The sequence below is a fragment of the Panthera pardus genome, unplaced genomic scaffold, assembly GCF_024362965.1.
Source record: "Panthera pardus isolate Hobbes unplaced genomic scaffold, ASM2436296v1 HiC_scaffold_3, whole genome shotgun sequence".
NCBI classification, from domain to species: domain Eukaryota; kingdom Metazoa; phylum Chordata; class Mammalia; order Carnivora; family Felidae; genus Panthera; species Panthera pardus.
In genome coordinates, this window is record NW_026526876.1 from 2,226,921 (window position 1) to 2,245,011 (window position 18,091).

General features: G+C 40.6%; 1 long non-coding RNA gene across 4 annotated transcripts in view; it reads right to left on the bottom strand.

Annotated features, from left to right (window-relative positions):
* LOC109245797 (uncharacterized) overlaps positions 1 to 18,091 on the bottom strand; it is a 69,669-nt gene that overhangs the window by 14,215 nt on the left and 37,363 nt on the right. The window lies entirely within an intron of this gene.

The window sequence follows — 18,091 nt, forward strand, 5'->3', positions numbered from 1 at the left end:
CTTAACCAACTGAGCCACGCAGGCGCCCTGAGACTCCACGTTTGAAAGAGCTCTGGGAGAGGTTGAGTCAGTGCAGTGACATCTCTGTGAATTTCTGGTTAGCAGGTGCTCTTTCCTCTCTTATTGGTATGCGTGGAAACCATCCCACCGGAGCTGGGTGCATAGTTGACTCAGAACAGCGATGTCGTGGAGAAATGTTTAGCATATGGGCTCTTTGGCTTAGTGCCATGGATTGAAACCTGTGTCCCGCAAGCCCCCTCTGGAATAAAGTCAGCCTAACGACCTCTCTTCTAAAGCTTGTTTTACCGTTTAGCCGCGGTGTCATAGGTGTCCAACTTTCTCTAGTTGCCTATGTGGAAACAGTGTCTAACTGAGCTCTTTGCAGGATTGATGCAGGGGTGATAGATCTGTGAAACACTGTGTTTTGGAGAGGGTGGGGGGTTGCTCTGTTTTTAGTAACATGTAACTAAAATATTCTTTACTTAGTATGTAGTGTGTTACTATCTAAGTCACAAAACTCTGCATCTGAGCCCGCACGTGATTGAATCAGTACCATGTCAGGGAAGCGCTGTGTTTAGCAGCCTGAGCTGCCTGGGCTTCTTCTCTTGTTCCCTGGTTCTATTTAAAAATTGAGATATAGGGGCGCCTGGGTGGCTCAGTTGGTTAGGCGACCGACTTCGGCTCAGGTCATGATCTCACACTCTGTGAGTTCAAGCCCCGCGTCGGGCTCTGGGCTGACAGCTCAGAGCCTGGAGCCTGCTTCACATTCTGTGTCTCCCCCTCTCTCTACCCCTCCCTGCTCACACTCTGTGTCTCTGTCTCTCAATAATAAATAAACATTAAAAAAAATTTTTTTTTAATAAAAAAAATAAAATAAAATAAAAATTGCGATATAGGGGTGCCTGGGTGGCTCAGGCGGTTAAACGTCCGACTTCAGCTCAGATCATGATCTCACAGTTTGTGAGTTTGAGCCCCCCCATTGGGCTCTCTGCTGTCGGTGCAGAGCCTGTTTTGGATCCTCTGTTCCCCTGTCTCTCTGCTTCCCCTGCTCACGCTCTCTCTCTCTCTCTCAAAAATCAACATTAAAAAAAGATATACCCTCTTAGCAGCTTTCACATATATAATACAGTATGTTAACTATAGTCATTATGCTGCATATTACATCTCTAAGGCTTATTTATTTTTAACCGGGAGTTGTGCAATCTTTTGACCATCTTCCTCCATTTTGAACATTTCCTACCACTCACCTCTGGCAATCACCAATCTGTTCTCTGTATCTATGGACTCAGTTTTTGTTTTTTTGTTGTGTGTGTGTTTTTATTTTATTTTATTTTATTTTAATTTTGTTTTTTATTTTTATCATGTTCTTTTTTTTTATTTTTTTTAAATTTACATCCAAGTTTAGTTAGCATATAGTGCAACAATGATTTCAGGAGTAGATTCCTTAATGCCCTTACCCATTTAGCCCACGCCCCCTCCCAAAACCTTCCAGTAACCCTTTGTTTGCTCTCCATATTTAATTTTCTTTTTTAAATAATTTTTTTAATGTTTATTTATTTTTGAGACAGAGAGAGACAGAGCGTGAGTGGGGGAGGGGCAGAGAGAGAGGGAGACACAGAATCTGAAGCAGGCTCCAGGCTCTGAGCTGTCAGCACAGAGTCCGACACAGGGCTCGGACTCATAAACCTAGAGATCATGATCTCAGCCAAAGTCGGACGCTCAACCGACTGAGCCACACAGGTGCCCCATCCATATTTAAGTTTCTTATGTTTTGTCTCCCTCTCTGTTTTCATATTATTTTTGTTTCCCTTCCCTTATGTTCATCTGTTTTGTATCTTAAATTCTTCATACCAGTGGAGTCATATGATATTTATCTTTCTCTGATTGACTAATTTTGCTTAGCTTAATACCCTCTAGTTTCATCCACATAGTTGCAAACGGCAAGATTTCATTCTTTTTGATTCTTGAGTAATACTCCATTGTATATATATATACCGCATCTTCTTTATCCATTCATCCATCGATGGGCATTTGGGCTCTTTCCATACTTTGGCTATTGTTGATACTGCTGCTGTAAACATTGGGGTGCATGTGTCCCTTCAAAACAGCATACCTGTATCCCTTGGATAAATACCTAGTAGTGCAATTGTGGGTCATAGGGTAGTTCTATTTTTAATTTTTTGAGGAACCTCCATACTGTTTTCCAGAGTGGCTGCACCAGTTTGCATTCCCACCAGCAGAGCAAGAGGGTTCCTTTTTCTCCACATCCTCACCAACATCTTTTGTTGCCTAAGTTGTTGATGTTAGCCATTCTGACAGGTGTGAAGTATATCATTACTGTTTTGACTTACATTTCCCTAATGAGGAGTGATGTTGACCATTTCTTCATGTGTCAGTCGGCCATCTGGATGTCTTCTTTGGAGAAGTGTCTATTCATGTCTTTTGCCCATTTCTCCAATGGGTTATTTGTTTTTTGGGTGTTGAGTTTGAGAAGTTCTTTATAGATTTTGGATACTAACCCTTTATCTGATATGTCATTTGTGAATATCTTCTCCCATTCCATCAGTTGCCTTTTAGTTTTGCTGATTGTTTCCTTCTCTATGCAGAAGCTTTTTATTTTGATGAGGTCCCAATAGTTCATTTTTGCTTTTGTTTCCCTTGCCTCCGGAGATGTGTTGAGTAAGAAGTTGCTGAGGCCAAGGTCAAAGAGGTTGTTGCCTGCTTTCTCCTCGAGCATTTTGATGGCTTCCTGTCTTACATTGAGGTCTTTCATGCATTTTGAGTTTATTTTTGTGTATGATGTAAGAAAGTGGTCCAGGTTCATTCTCCTGCATGTCGCTGTCCAGTTTTCCCAGCACCACTTGCCGAAGAGACTGTCATTGTTCCATTGGATATTCTTTCCTGCTTTGTCAATGATCTGTTGGCCATACGTTTGTGGGTCCATTTCTGGGTTCCGTATTCTGTTCCATTGATCTGAGTGTCTGTTCTTGTGCCAGTACCATACTGTCTTGATGATAACAGCTTTGTAATACAGCTCTAAGTCCGGGATTGTGATGCTTCCTGCTTTGGTTTTCTTTTTCAAGATTGCTTTGGCTATTCAGGGTCTTTTACGGTTCCATACAAATTTTAGGATTGTTTGTTCTAGTTCTATGAAGAATGCTAGTGTTATTTTGATAGGTATTGCATTGAATATATAGATTGCTTTGGGTAGTATTGACATTTTAACAATATTTGTTCTTTAACAATATTTGTTCTTCCTATCCAGGAGCATGGAATCGTTTTCCTTTTTTTTGTGTCTTCTTCGATTTCTTTCATAAGCTTTCTATAGTTTTCAGTGTAGCGATTTTTCACCTCTTTGGTTCGATTTATTCCTAGGTATTTTATGGGTTTTGGTGCAATTGTAAATGGGATCAATTCCTTGATTTTTCTTTCTGTTGCTTCATTGTTGGTGTATAGGAATGCAACCAATTTCTGTGCATTGATTTTATATCCTGTAACTTGGCTGAATTCATGGATCAGTTATAGCAGTTTTTTGGTGGAATCTTTTGGGTTTTCCACATACAGTATCATGTCATCTGCAAAGAGTGAAAGTTTGACCTCCTCCTGGCCAATTTGGATGCTATTTATTTCTTTGTGTTGTCTGACCTGTCTTGTTCCTGACCTTAGGGGGAAAGCTCTCAGTTTTTCTCCATTGAGGATATTAGCATTATATGGCGTTTATGATCCTATGATCTTATGATCTCAAGGTATGATCCTTCTATCCCTACTTTCTTGAGGGTTTTTATCAAGAAAGGATGTTGTGTTTTGTCAAATGCTTGCTCTGCATCTGTTGAGAGGATCTTGTGGTTCTTGTCCTTTCTTTTATTGATGTGATGAATCACATTGATTGTTTTGTGGATATTGAACCAGCCCTGCATCCCAGGTATAAATCCCACTTGGTCGTGGTAAATAATTCTTTTAATGTATTGTTGGATCCAGTTGGCTAGTATCTTCTTGAGGATTTTTGCATCCATGGTCATCAGGGAAAATGGCCTATAGTTCTCCTTTTTAGTGGGGTCTTTGTCTGATTTTGGAATCAAGGTAATGCTGGCCTCATAGAAAGAATTTGGAAGTTTCCCTTACATTTCTATTTTTTGGAACAGCTTCAAGAGAATAGGTGTTAACTCTTCCTTAAATGTTTGGTAGAATTCCCCTGGAAAGCCATCTGGCCCTGGACTCTTATTTTTGGGGAGATTTTTTATTACTAATTCGATTTCTTTATGGGTTTTGGGTCTGTTCAAATTCTCTGTTTCTTCCTGTTTCAGTTTTGGTAGTTTATATGTTTCTAGGAATTTGTCCTTTCTTCCAGATTGTCCATTTTATTGGCATATAATTGCTCATAATATTCTCTTATTACTGTTTTTATTTCTGCTGTGTTGGTTGTGATCTCTTCTCTTTCATTCTTGATTTTATTTATTTGGGTCCTTTCCTTTTTCTTGTTGATCCAACTAGCTAGTGGTTTATCAATTTTGTTAATTCTTTCAAAGAACCAGCTTCTGGTTTCATTGATCTGTTCTACTATTTTTTTTGGTTTCGATAGTATTGATTTCTGCTCTAATATATTTATTATTTCCGGTATTCTTCTGGTTTGGGGTTTTATTTGCTGTTCTTTTTCCAGCTCTTTAAGGTGTAAGGCTAGGTTGTGTACCTAGACCTTTCTTTCTTCTTTAGGAAGGCCTGGATTGCTATATACTTTCCTCTTAGGACTGCCTTTGCTGCATCCCAGAGGTTTTGGACTGTGGTGGTATCATTTTCATTGGCTTCCATGTACTTTTTAATTTCCTCTTTAACTTCTTGGTTAACCCATTCATTCTTTAGTAGGATGTTCTTTAGTCTCCAAGTATTTGTTACCTTTCCAAATTTTTTCTTGTGGTTGATTTCAAGTTTCACAGCATTGTGGTCTGAAAATATGCATGGTATGATTTTTATCTTTTCATACGTGTTGAGGCTGATTTGTGCCTCAGTATGTGATCTGTTCTGGAGAATGTTCCATGTACACTGGAGAAGAATGTATATTCCGTTGCTCTAGGATAAAATGTTCTGAACAGATCTGTTAAGTCCATCTGGTCCAGTGTGTCATTCAAAGCCATTGTTTCCTTGTTGATTTTCTGTTTAGATGATCTGTCAATTGTTGTAAGTGGGGTGGTGAAGTCCCCTACTATTATGGTATTATTATCAATGAGTTTCTTTATGTTTATGATTAATTGATTTATATATTTGGGTGCCTCCACATTTGGAGCAGAAATGTTTACAACTGTTAGATCTTCTTGGTGGATAGACTCCTTAATTATGATATAATGCCCTTCTTCATCTCTTGTTACAGTCTTTATTTTAAAGTCTAGATTGTCTGATATAAGTATGGCTACTCCAGCTTTCGTTTGTCAATCATTAGCGTGATAGATGGTTCTCCACCCCCTTACTTTCAATCTCAAGGTGTCTTTAGGTCTAAAGTGGGTCTCTTGTAAAGAGCATATAGATGGATCTTGTTTTCTTATCCATTCTATTACCCTATGTCTTTTGATTGGAGCATTTAGTCCATTGACGTTTAGAGTGAGTACTGAAAGATATTAATTTATTGCCATTATGTTTCTTGTAGAGTTGGAGTTTCTGGTGGTGTTCTCTGGTCCTTTCTAGTCTTTGTTGCTTTTGGTCTTTTCTTTTCTTTTCTTTTTTCTTTTTTCATCTTTTCTTCCCTCAGAGAATCCCCCTTAACATTTCTTGCAAGGCTGGTTTAGTGGTCACGAACTCTTTTAATTTTTGTTTGTCTGGGAAAGTTTTCATCTCTCCTTCTATTTTGAATGACAGCCTTGTTGGATAAAGAATTCTTGGCTGCAAATTTTTCTGATTCAGCACATTGAATATATCCTGCCACTCTTTTCTGGCCTGCCAAGTTTCTGTGGGTAGGTTTGCTGCAAACCTGATCTGTCTTCCCTTATAGGTTAAGGACTTTTTTCCCTTGCTGCTTTCATAATTCTTTCCTTGCCTGAGTATTTTGTGAATTTGATTATGATATGCCTTGTTGATGGTAGGTTTTTGTTTAATCTAATGGGAGTCCTCTGTGCTTCCTGGATTTTGATGTCTGTGTCTTTCCCCAGGTTAGGAAAGTTTTCCACTATGATTTCCTCACATAACCCTTCTACCCCTTTTTCTGTCTTCATCTTCTGGGACACCTCTGATTCTGATGTTGTTCTTTTTTAATGGGTCACTGATTTCTCTAATTCTTAAATCATGCTATTTTGCTTTAGTTTACCTCTTTTTTTTTCTGCTTCATTATTCTCCATAAGTTTGTCCTCTATATCGTTGATTCACTGCTCTGCCCCATCCATCTTTGCCGCTGTGGCATCCATTCGAGATTGCAGCTCAGTTATAGCATTTTTTATTCCATCCTGTGTAAGTTTTACTTGCTTTATCTCTGCAGAAAGGGATTGTAATCTATTTTTTACCCCAGCCAGTATTCTTATTATCGTGATTCTAAATTCTGGTTCAAACATCTTGCTTGTATCTGTGTTGATTAAGTCCCTGGCTGTCTTTTCTCCCTGCTCTTTCTTTTGGAGTGAATTCCTTTGTTTTCATCATTTTGAAGGAAGAAAAGGAATAAGGTAAAAAAAATTAAAAACAACACACACACAAAATCAAATAAATGATGCTAGATGCTAGGTGTGTTTTGGATCGGGTGTCAAAAGAAGCTTAATAGATTAGAGAAAAAAGGTGGGGGGGGGGGAATAAAACGTTTGAAAACTTGAAAAAATGAATACAATAAAATAGAATAAAATGAAATGTTGGAAGTAAAATAGAATTTGAAAAATTTACAAACAAGTAAAAAATATAATAGAAAAAATAAAAATATTTTTAATAAAAATTGAAAATAAAAATAAATTTTTTCTCTTTCTGTATTCAAGAAAAAGAAAAGAAATGAAAAAGAGAAAAAAGAAAATTGCATAGATGGATCAGCAAACAGACTGAAATATGATTGAAATTACTTCGTTTTCCCTTAGAAGTCAAACTATGAAGCACTTTAAAGTGCTAAAGTGCTAAAGCACCTAAGCAGGTGGAGAGACTTGTGTTCCTGAAGAATGAGGTTTGCCCAGTTGGCCGGGGCTTAGCGTAATGGCTCCGTTCTCCACTAGATGGCGCTGCTCAGCTTACTGGGGTGGATTGTTGTGGTGCATCGTAGGTGCTTATGTGCATGCATGGGAGCAGTGAAAATGGCGTCACCCAGCTACCCAGTCTCTAGTATCAGAACTCTGACCAGCAATCGGGCACCGTCTTTTGTCTTTGGCTTCCGTCCACTCCCCACTTTTACACAGTCCTTGACCAAGCTGTCAGGTTGCCAGGTGGCCCCACCCTCCTGAGTTTTATCTCAGATGCGGCTGTGTTTCCCGACCCCTCACTTCTGAGGGACTGTGGCTTTAACCCGCTCAGACCCTCTGTGGGAGGGTCTCACTGAGCAATGGCCAGGTGCCTGCCGCATCCAGGACCTTTCGAGGGACCGTGCTGCTGCCGAGGCCCAGAGACTGCAGCCAGGTGCCAGCCCACCCCAGAAAAAGTTCACGCGATCATGTAGCTGCAGCGGTTCCGGGATTATGGAGAATCACAACACACATCTGGTGCCAGGCTTCACCCTTAATGACCTTGTCCAGCACCAGTGAATGTGGTTGTTCTCCGGGGTCTGCTGGCCCGAGGACACCTAGACCTCACTCTCCACTCTTGGGGATTCGCCCTTCCCACCAGAGCACCACCAGGTATTGAGCTGCGGAGTTTCAGACTCTGCGCTCCCCCTGTTTATAGAGTCTTCATGGAATTTAAACCCTCTCCTTCCTTTGTCCTGTTTTAGTTCAGTCTCTGCGGCTGTTTCCACTTTCCCACTTTCTCTCCAGCTGCTTTTGGTGGGGGGTGCTTTTCTTGTACTCTTCCCCCATCTCCATCCTCTCTCCACAAGCAAAAACAGCTCCCTGCCCTCTGTGGCTTCGCTCTCTCCCAGTTCACCTCTCCATGCCACATGCCTGCTGAATTCTGTGGTTCAGGTTGTGCAGATTGTTGTGTTAATCCTCAGATCAGTTTTCTAGGTGTGCAGGATGGCTTAGTGTTGATCTGGTTGTATCTCATGGACGCAAGATGCAAAAAAAAAAAAAAAAAACTTCCATGCTGTTCTTCCATCTTGGCTTCTCCCCCTGTGTGTGTGTGTTTCAGGATTCCACATATAGGTGAGATCATACAGTATGTGGCTTTCTCTGTCTGACTTATATCACTTAGCATAATGCCCTCAAGGTCCATCCATGTTGTTGCAAGTGGCAGGATTTCCTTTTTTGATGGCTGAATAATATTTCATTGTATGCACATGTGTGTGTATGTCACATTTTCTTTATTCATTTATCCATCGATGGACGCTTAGGTTGTTTCCATATCTTGGCTATTGTAAATAATGCTGCAATGAACATGGATGTACAGATATCTTTTTCTTTTAAGTTTTTTTTTAATGTTTATTTATTTTTGAGAGAGAGAGAGAGAGACAAAGCACAAATGGGGAGGGTCAGAGAGAGACAGAGACACAGAATCGGAAGCAGGCTCCAGGCTCTGAGCTATCAGCACAGAACCTGATGTGGGGCTTGAACCCATCTTCACCAACACTTATTTACATCTTTTCTCTACATCCTCACCAACACTTATCTCTTGTCTTTTTGACTCTAGCCATTCTAATAGGTATGGTGGTCTATCTCACTGGGGGGTTTATTTGCATTTCATTGACGATCAGTGATGTTGAACAGCTTTTCATGTACCTATTGGCCATTGGCAGGTCTTCTTTGGAAAATCTGTTCTGATCCTCTGGCCATTTTTTAAAAATTGGTTTGATTTTTTTCCTTTTTCTTTTTCTTTCTTTCTTTCTTTCTTTCTTCTTCTTCTTCTTCTTCTTCTTCTTCTTCTGGCTATTGAGTTGTATGAATTCTTTATATATTTTGTATATTAACCCCTTATCAGATAGACGGTTTGCAACTATTTTCTCCCCATTTGGGAGGTTGCTTTTTCATTTCTTGATGATTTCCTTTGCTGTGCAGAAATATGCTCATTCTTTACTGAAAAACGTTGAAGCTCTGTGTTACCAGAGCTAGGTATGTGACTGATTCAGCATGGTGATGTCCCCGTGAAACCCTGTGTTTAGCATTATACAGTGCATGTGGCCCTTTCTTTGATAACATCTGATGAAACTGTTTTTTACGCTAGTCACGTGCGTGTCGTCCTCAGTAGAGTGGTGTCTCTGTGAAAAGCTTTATGCTTAAGATTGTGTGGTGCCTGGAGTCCTTTCTTGAGGAATAGCTGTTGTATATTGTAGTAACATAGCTCTGTGTTGTTATTTACTTAGCATAGTGATGTCTCTGAGTTTAGGCTTTTGTGGTGTGTGGGCTTCTTTCTTTAGGGTGACATAATGAAACTATTAAAAGAGCTCAGTGCGTATGTGTGCACGGGTACGGATATAGAATCAATATGGAACCAGCATATTGAGTCCATATGGTGCTGACGCTATGTGGTGCATATAATTTCATCTCGAGTGACATAAGTTAAAACACTGCGCTTCATCTATCTTGATGCACGATCAATTCAGTATGGTGCTCTGGGACACACAGTGGTTAGTACTGAGTGGTTGCAAAGAGTCCTTTCTATAGTCACATATATTGAAACTCATGTTCAACAGATCTCCATGAGGGATCTGTGTCTGGGCCTATGTGACGCATGTGCTACCTTCGTAAAAAAAAAAAAAAAAAATTATGTTTATTTTATTTTTGAGAGAGAGACAGAGAGACAGAGTGCGAGTAGAGGAGGGTCAGAGAGAGAGGGAGACACAGAATCCAAAGCAGGCTCCAGGCTCCGAGCTGGCGGCACAGAGCCCGGCGCGAGGTTCGAACTCACGGACTGCGAGATCATGACCTGAGCTGAAGTCGGTTGCTCAACCAAGTCACACGGGTGCCCCTATATGTGCTACTTTTTAATGACATATGTTGAAGGTGCATTTAAAAGAAGGTGGTGTTGGATTGAGTCAGTATAGAAATGTGTGTTTGTAATACTGTTTAGCACCCTGTGGTCCACATGCTCTGGTTTTAGTGACATATGTTTAAACTACACACTTAGCTCCGCCAGGAGCATGGTTGATTCAGTAGAATGATGTCTCTTTGAAAGACCGTGTATAGTACTGAAATGTGCAAGCACTCTTTTCTCTAGTAACATATGTTGAAATTCTGTGTGAAAGAAAGGCATCACTTAACAGAATCTCTCGTGCACCGACATCTGATAAACCCCAAGTTTCAACATACGTCACTAAAGGGAAAGATACGCACGCCATTGATTGCTAACCATGGTGCGTCACAGAGACGTCATCAATCATGCACACAGAGCTTTTAAAACAGAGTTCGGGGGGTGTCTGGGTGGCTCAGTTGGTTGAGCATTTGACTCTTGATTTCAGCTCAGGTCATGATCCCAGGGCCGTGAGATCGAGCCCCGTGTTGGGCTTTGTGCTGAGCAAGGATCCTGCTTAAGATTCTCTCTCTCTTTCTCTCTCCCTCTGCCCCTCTCCCCCACTCACATGTTCTCTCTCTCTCTAAAATAAAATAAAATATAAATAAATAAAACCAGAGTTCAAAAATATGTCTCAAAAGAAAGGAACGGATGTGCCTGTGTCACACATTGCCAAGCATGTTTTGTTTTTTTGTTTTTTTTTTCAGAGACATTACATTACCGGATGAATCAGGAAATTAGTCTTATAAAACCCAAAGTTTCGAAGCATGTCACTAAATGTAGACTACATGCATGACACAGTGCTAAACAAAGTGATTCAAAGAGGGATGTCACTTCACTGAAAACAAAATCACTTGCTCCCTATTGAATGTACAGCTTCGACATCACTAAAAAGGAAGTTCAGACACCATACCCTGCCAAAGAAAAGTTTTCAGAGACATCACTACTGAATCAGTCACGCCCCTAGTTCTGTGATTTCAACATAAGGTCACCAACAATGGCGTCCTCCACCACACGGTGCTGAGCAGTGTTTCACAGTGACTTCCCCATAGGTGGCTTCCCTTCACCTCGCTTGTTTATAGGGTCCCAACACGTGCCACAAGGAAAGGAGTGCATACATCACACAGTGACAACAAACACGCTATTAGGGTTAGGATTTTTGTTGGATACAGGCGTTCGAGGACACATCTGTCAAATCACTAGCTGACAACTGAGCCAGTGGAAAGAGACTTCTTTGACCACACGTGACCAAAAAATGCAGTCTTTGCAAAAATAACTTAGAAAAGTCATTAAACAATCAATCAACTATAACCTGTAGCAAGCAGCAAAAACAGACCCTGAGGGTGGGGAATCTGATTTCCAGAGTTACCTACTGTAAGAGTCAAATGTCTAGTTATCAGCAAAAACGACAAAGAAACAAAGTAAGACTTACATATAGGAAAAAAAAGAAAGAAACTGTTGTTGAAGAAACACAGACATTGGGCTTATTATACAAAGCCTTTAACATTTTTTTAATGTTTATTTATTTTTGAGAGAGAGAGAAAGAGAGACAGAGCACGAGTGGAGAAGGGGCAGAGAGAGAGGGAGACACAGAATCCGAACCAGGCTCCAGGCTCTGAGCTGTCAGCACAGAGCCTGACACAGAGCTCAAACTCATGAACTGTGAGATCATGACCTGAGCTGAAGTGGGATGCTTAACTGACTAAGCCACCCAGGCGCCCCTACAAAGCCTTTAAATAAACTGTCTTAAACATGCTCAAAGGGCTAAAAGAAACCACTAGAAAAGCACTAAAGGAAACCAGGAGAATAATGTCTCAACAAGCAGAAAAGATCATAAAGAGGTAGAAATTATTAAAAGGATCCACATGGAATTAGTATTTTTGCATCTTGGGGGTAGATAGTTCGTAACGCAATTGCTGGATTGTAGGGTAGTTCTATTGTTAATTTTTTGAAGAACCTCCGTACTGTTTTCCAGAGTGGTTGCACCACTTTGCATTCCCAACAGTGCAAGAGGATTCCCCTTTCTCTGGAGTCTCCCTAACACCGGTCCTTCCTTGTTTTGTTGATTTTAGCCATTCTGACAGGTGTGAGGTGATATCTCCTTGTGGTTTTGATTTGCATTTCCCTGATGATGAGTGATGTTGAGCATCTATTCATGTGTCTGTTGGCCATCTGGATGTCTTCTTTGGGGAAATGTCTGTTCACGTCTTCTGCCCATTTTTAAATCGGATTATTCATTTTTGGGGTGTTGAGTTTTGGAAGTTCTTTATGTATGTTGCATGTTAACCTCATTAGATATATCATTTGCAAATATCTTCTCACATTCTGTAGATTGCCTTTTAGTTTTGTTGATCGTTTCTGTCACTGTGCAGAAGCTTTGTATTTTGATGTCCCGATAGTTTATTTTTGCTTTTGCTTCCCTCGCCTCCGGAGATATATATAGAAAGAGGTTTCAATGGCCAATGTCAGAAAAGTTACTGCCTGTGTTTTTCTGTAGGATTATTATGGTTTTGAGTCACATATATAGGTTGTTAATCCATTTTGTATTTATTTTCGTATATGGTGTAAGAAAGCCGTCCAGTTTTTCTTTTGCTTGTAGCTGTCTGGTATTCCCAACACCATTTGAAGAGACTTTTGCTTTACCATTGGATATTCTTTCCTGCTTTGTCAAAGATTCATTGACCACCCTACAACCCAGCAACTACACTACTAGGTATTTACCCAAAGAATAAAAAACTATTCATTCAAAGGGATACATGCAACCCGATATTTATAGCAGCAGCATCAACAACAGCCAAATTATGGAAACAGCCCAAGTGTCCGTCAACTGATGAATGGGTAAAGATGATGAGGTACACACACACACACACACACACACACACACTGGAATATTACTCAGCCTTAAAAAAGAAAGTCTTGCCATTTGCAACATGCATGGTGCTAGAGAGTATTGTGCTAAGCAAAATAAGTCAGTCAGCAAAAGAAAAATACCGTATGATCTCATTTATGTGGAATTTAAGAAACAAAACAAATGGGCAAAGGGAGAGACAGAGAGAAACCAAGAAACAGACTCTTAACTATACATAACAAACTCATGGTTACCAGACAGGAGGTTGGGGGGTTTGGACAGGTGAAACAGGTGATGGGGATTAAGGGTGCACATGTGATGAGCCCTGGATGTTGTACAGAATCACCGAATCACTAGATTAGACACCTGAAACTATATTACACTGTATGTTAACTAACTGGAAATTAAAAACTTAAAAAAAAAAAAAAAAGATTCACATAGAAATTTTGGAGCTGAATAGTGCGATAACTGAAACAAAAAATTCCCCAGAGTGCTTCAACTCCAGCTTGAGTATAAAAGAACCAGCAAACTTGAAGATAGGCCCCCTGAAATGATCCGCTCTGAAGAGCAGAAAGGAAAAATAATGAGGAAAAATGAACAGCACCAGGGGAGTAGATGACAGTGTCAAGAGGCCCCAGGGACCGATCCTTCCAAAGAGACACCACACCAACCCACCAACAAACCAAAAATGGGCAAGAGCAGTCAGTATCAACTTTGTCAGCTCTGGAAAATGGCCAAAGGCCTAGCACAACCTTGGTTGTGATGGCTTACGGAGGACAGGCTGACCGAAGCACACGAAGAGAGTTTGGGTGCATTTCTAATCTCTTCTTGCTCTATAGGGACACCAGTGATATGGGGTTACTTGCCCCCCATATTCTTTAAAGAGCTTATCTCCAAATACCGTCGTATTCTCAGGTACCAGAGGTTAGGAATTTAATGCATGAGTTTTAGGGGCATAGAAGTCAGCCCACAACAATCTTCTAAATGATTTGTGCTTGTCTGTGTTCATATGTCTGGAATTCCCCTGACATACTGCTCGAAGAGCCTTGCTTTTATTTCCCTAACTCAGAACTCTCTTAGGGTGTGGAAATGATTACATAGAAAGGCATCCCTCAAAAACATTGAAAGACAAGGGGGCAATTTGCGGCTGCCCGTGGCACAAGATAACACTCAAGGCCAAAAACCTGGGAGGAAAATGGGCAGTCAGGGACTTCCGGTAATAATGGCTCTGAGTGACTGGGGAAAGATCTGAGAAGACCACCATTTTCACTTCTGGCTGATCTTTAGGCTTCCCATTAGCAAGAAGTAAAGACTCAGGCAGAGCTGTAGACAGCTAGGCTAAGCTCTGAAGGAGTGCCCCCAACACAGAGCCAATCTGCTAAATACAGAGACAGTGTTTTCTTTTTCCTCTTTTCTCTCCCGATGCTGAAGGAAATCTCTGTCAACCAACTAACTGGACTCACTAAAGGCACAGTCCTTTCAGAGACTCTATACAACAAGAAACTACATCCTTTACAAAAATGGTTTAGAAAGATTCCTTAAAAAAAAACCAAACAACTCCAAGCAATAGAGAGATACGGGGATCTGATTTCTGGAGTTACCACATTATAATATCCAAAAAGTTCCATTTTCAGCAAAAAAAAAAAAAAAAAAAAAAAAAAAAAATTTTAATTAAAAAAATGACAAAGCCTGTAAAGGAAGCAGAAATTATGGACCATTCCTAGGTCCATGCACAGGTTAAAAAAAAAAAAAATTAATAGAAACTGTCCCTGAGGAAACGCAGACATTGGACTTACTAGACAAAGATTTTAGATTATTTGTCTTAAATATGTTCAAAGGGCTACATGGAATCAAGGACAAAAACGCAAAGGAGACAATAGAGGATCATTAAATGGGTGGAAAATTTTAAAAAGGAATAGGGATTTTGGATCTGGAAGTACAATAACTGAAATTTAAAAATTCAGTATGGTATTTCAACACCAGGTTTAAGCAGGCAGAAGAAAGAATCACAAAACTTGATAGCTCAATTGAAATTATCCAGGTTGGGGCGCCTGGGTGGCGCAGTCGGTTAAGCGTCCGACTTCAGCCAGGTCACGATCTCGCGGTCCGTGAGTTCGAGCCCCGCGTCAGGCTCTGGGCTGATGGCTCGGAGCCTGGAGCCTGTTTCCGATTCTGTGTCTCCCTCTCTCTCTGCCCCTCCCCCGTTCATGCTCTGTCTCTCTCTGTCCCAAAAATAAATAAAAAACGTTGAAAAAAAAAAATTAAAAAAAAAATAAAAAAAAAATAAAAAAAAAAAAAAGAAATTATCCAGGTTGAGGTGCAGAAAGAAAAAGAATGAAGAAAAATGAGCAGAGCCTAAGAGATCTATGAGCTCCAACATACAAACAATGGGATTCCCAGAGGAAGATGGGCAGAAAGGAACAGAGAAACTACGTGGAGAGTGGCCTAACTTCACAAATTTGATAACACACATGAATCTACACATTCTAGAAGCTCAACAAACTTCCAAGAAGGATAAAGTCAAAGAGATCCACACGGAGATACATTATAATCAAACTGTCAAATGCCAAAGACAAAAAGCAAATCTTGGCAGCAAGAGAAAGTGACGACTCATCATATACAAGAGATCCTCGATAATATATTTTTTAATTTTTTTTGATGTTTATTTATTTTTGAGAGAGAAACAGAGCGTGACTGGGTTAGGGGCAGAGAGAGAGAAGGAGACACAGGATCAGAAGCAGGCTCCAGGCTCTGAGCTGTCAGCACAGAGCCCGACGCGGGGCTTGAACTCACGAACCGCGGGTTCATGACCTGAGCCGAAGTAGGACGCTTAACCGACTGAGCCACCCAGGCGCCCCAAGATCCTTGATAATGTTAACATTTAATTTCTCATCAGAGTCCACAGAGATCACAAGGCAGTGGAAAGACAGTCAAAGTGCTGAAAGTTAAACATACCAACCAAGAATTCCACACCTGGTAAAACCATCCTTTAAAAAGGAGAAATTAAGGGGTGCCTGGGTGACTTGGTCAGTTACACGTCCGACTTTGGCTCAGGGCATGATCTCACGGTTCATGAGTTTAAGCCCCACATTGGGCTCGGTGCTGACAGTGTGGAGCCTGCTTGGGATTCTGTCTCCCTCTTTCTTTGACCTTCCCCCACTTGCTCTCTCTCTCTCTCACAAAATAAATAAAAATAAACTTTAAAAAGGAGAAATTAAGACATTCCTGGAAGAACAGAAAGTGAAGGAGTTGGTCACTAGCAAACATACCCTACAAGAAAACCTATGAGGATCCTTCAGGCTGAAAAGAAAGGAAATTAGACAGCAATTCAAAGTCATATTGTTGCATCCACACGACTCCTGAAACAGAATGCTAAGGGCACCAGTGACAGTCACAGCAAAGTTTATTGCAACGAGAGGCAAGGCCGACCGATCGGGACCAACACTCTTGATCAGAGTGCGGCCTCGAACGGCCGGAGTACAGAGTTTTTATAGCCGACCACATCGTCTTATCATCACCTGGGAACAGAACAAAGAAATAGTTCCCAGATGGGGGTGGAAACAGTTCAGACCTTCTGTGGTTAAGCCGCAACCAGTTGACCCCCTTGACCCTGCCTCCAGCGCCACTTTTTCAAAGTTCTCAACATGCCCTTACCCCAATCCAATCAAACACTAATCCAGTTGATTTCCCTTGAACTTTTGTCCCCTTGATTGATAGGACAAGGCTGTTATCTCTTAACCTACAGTGTCAAAACAAAGCTGTTATTTCCCAAGGCTACAGGTTAGCCCTACACTACAATTTAACCCTTACAATATGAAGAAAACAGTAACACTGGGGAAGGAGGGGGGAGAAAAGGTAATATTAAAAACTATGATTGTATTTTGGTTTGTAACTCCTCTTTTTTTTTCCTGGATGATTGAAGAGAAAAGGGGAACTGACACCAATCTTTCTCAAACTCTCTGAATAACACTGAAGATTAGGAAACACATCCTCATACTATGATAACCTGATACAAAAGCCAGACAAAGACATCTCAAGAAAATAAACCGCAGGCAAATGTCCCCTATGAATACTAGTCAACCAAATACTAGTCAACCAAATCCAGCATCACATTAATAGGACTGTATATCATGACCAGTGATATTTATCCCAGAAATGCAAGGATGGTTCGCATATGAAAATTCATCAGGGGCACCTGGGTGGCTCAGTCGGTTAAGCGTCCGACTTCAGCTCAGGTCACGATCTCGCGGTCCGTGGGTTCGAGCCCCGCGTCAGGCTCTGGGCTGATGGCTCAGAGCCTGGAGCCTGCTTCCGATTCTGTGTCTCCCTCTCTCTCTGCCCCTCCCCTGTTCATGCTCTGTCTCTCTCTGTCTCAAAAATAAATAAACGTTAAAAAAAAATTAAAAAAAAAAAAAAAAAAAAGAAAATTCATCAATGTAATACACCATATCAATAGAATGAAGGTTTTAAATATACGATCATCTCGATTGATGCAGAAAGACATTGACAAACTCCAAAACTCTTTCATGATAAAATCATGCTATAAACTCTAAATAGAAAGGAATATCCTCAACCTGATACAGACATAGATGAAAAACCCCAAGCTAACATAATCAAGCCGAAGGAAAGAAAGTTTATCCTCTGAGATCAGGAACAAGACAAGGATGCCCATTTTTTGCCACGCCTCTCAATGTTCTCCTGGGCAGCTCCAGTCAGAGCGGTTCGGCAAGATCAGTAAATTAAAACCATCCATATTGGAAAGTAAGAGGTAAAATTATTGCCGCTTGCAGATAACATGAACTTATATATAGAAAATCTTAGTGAATTCATAGAAAGACTACTAAATCTAATCAATGTAACAAAGATGTACAACTACGAGATGAATAGAGAGAAATCGGTTGTGTTTCTATACAATTACAATGAATAATCCTCAAAAGAAAGTAAGAAAACAATTGCACTTGCAATAATATTTAAAAGAATGAAATACATAGGAATAAATTTAACCAAGGAGGTGTAAGACTCGTACAACCAAAAAGTATGGAACGGCGCCGAAAAAAATCAAAGAAGACGTAAATAAGTGGAAGGACACCCTCTGTTCATGGAGGGGAACCCTTAACGTTAAGATGTCGCTACCCCCAGTGAGACATTGACTCGGTGCCTTGGTCCTTTCTTGCAAAAATGGAAAGGCAGACTGTAAAA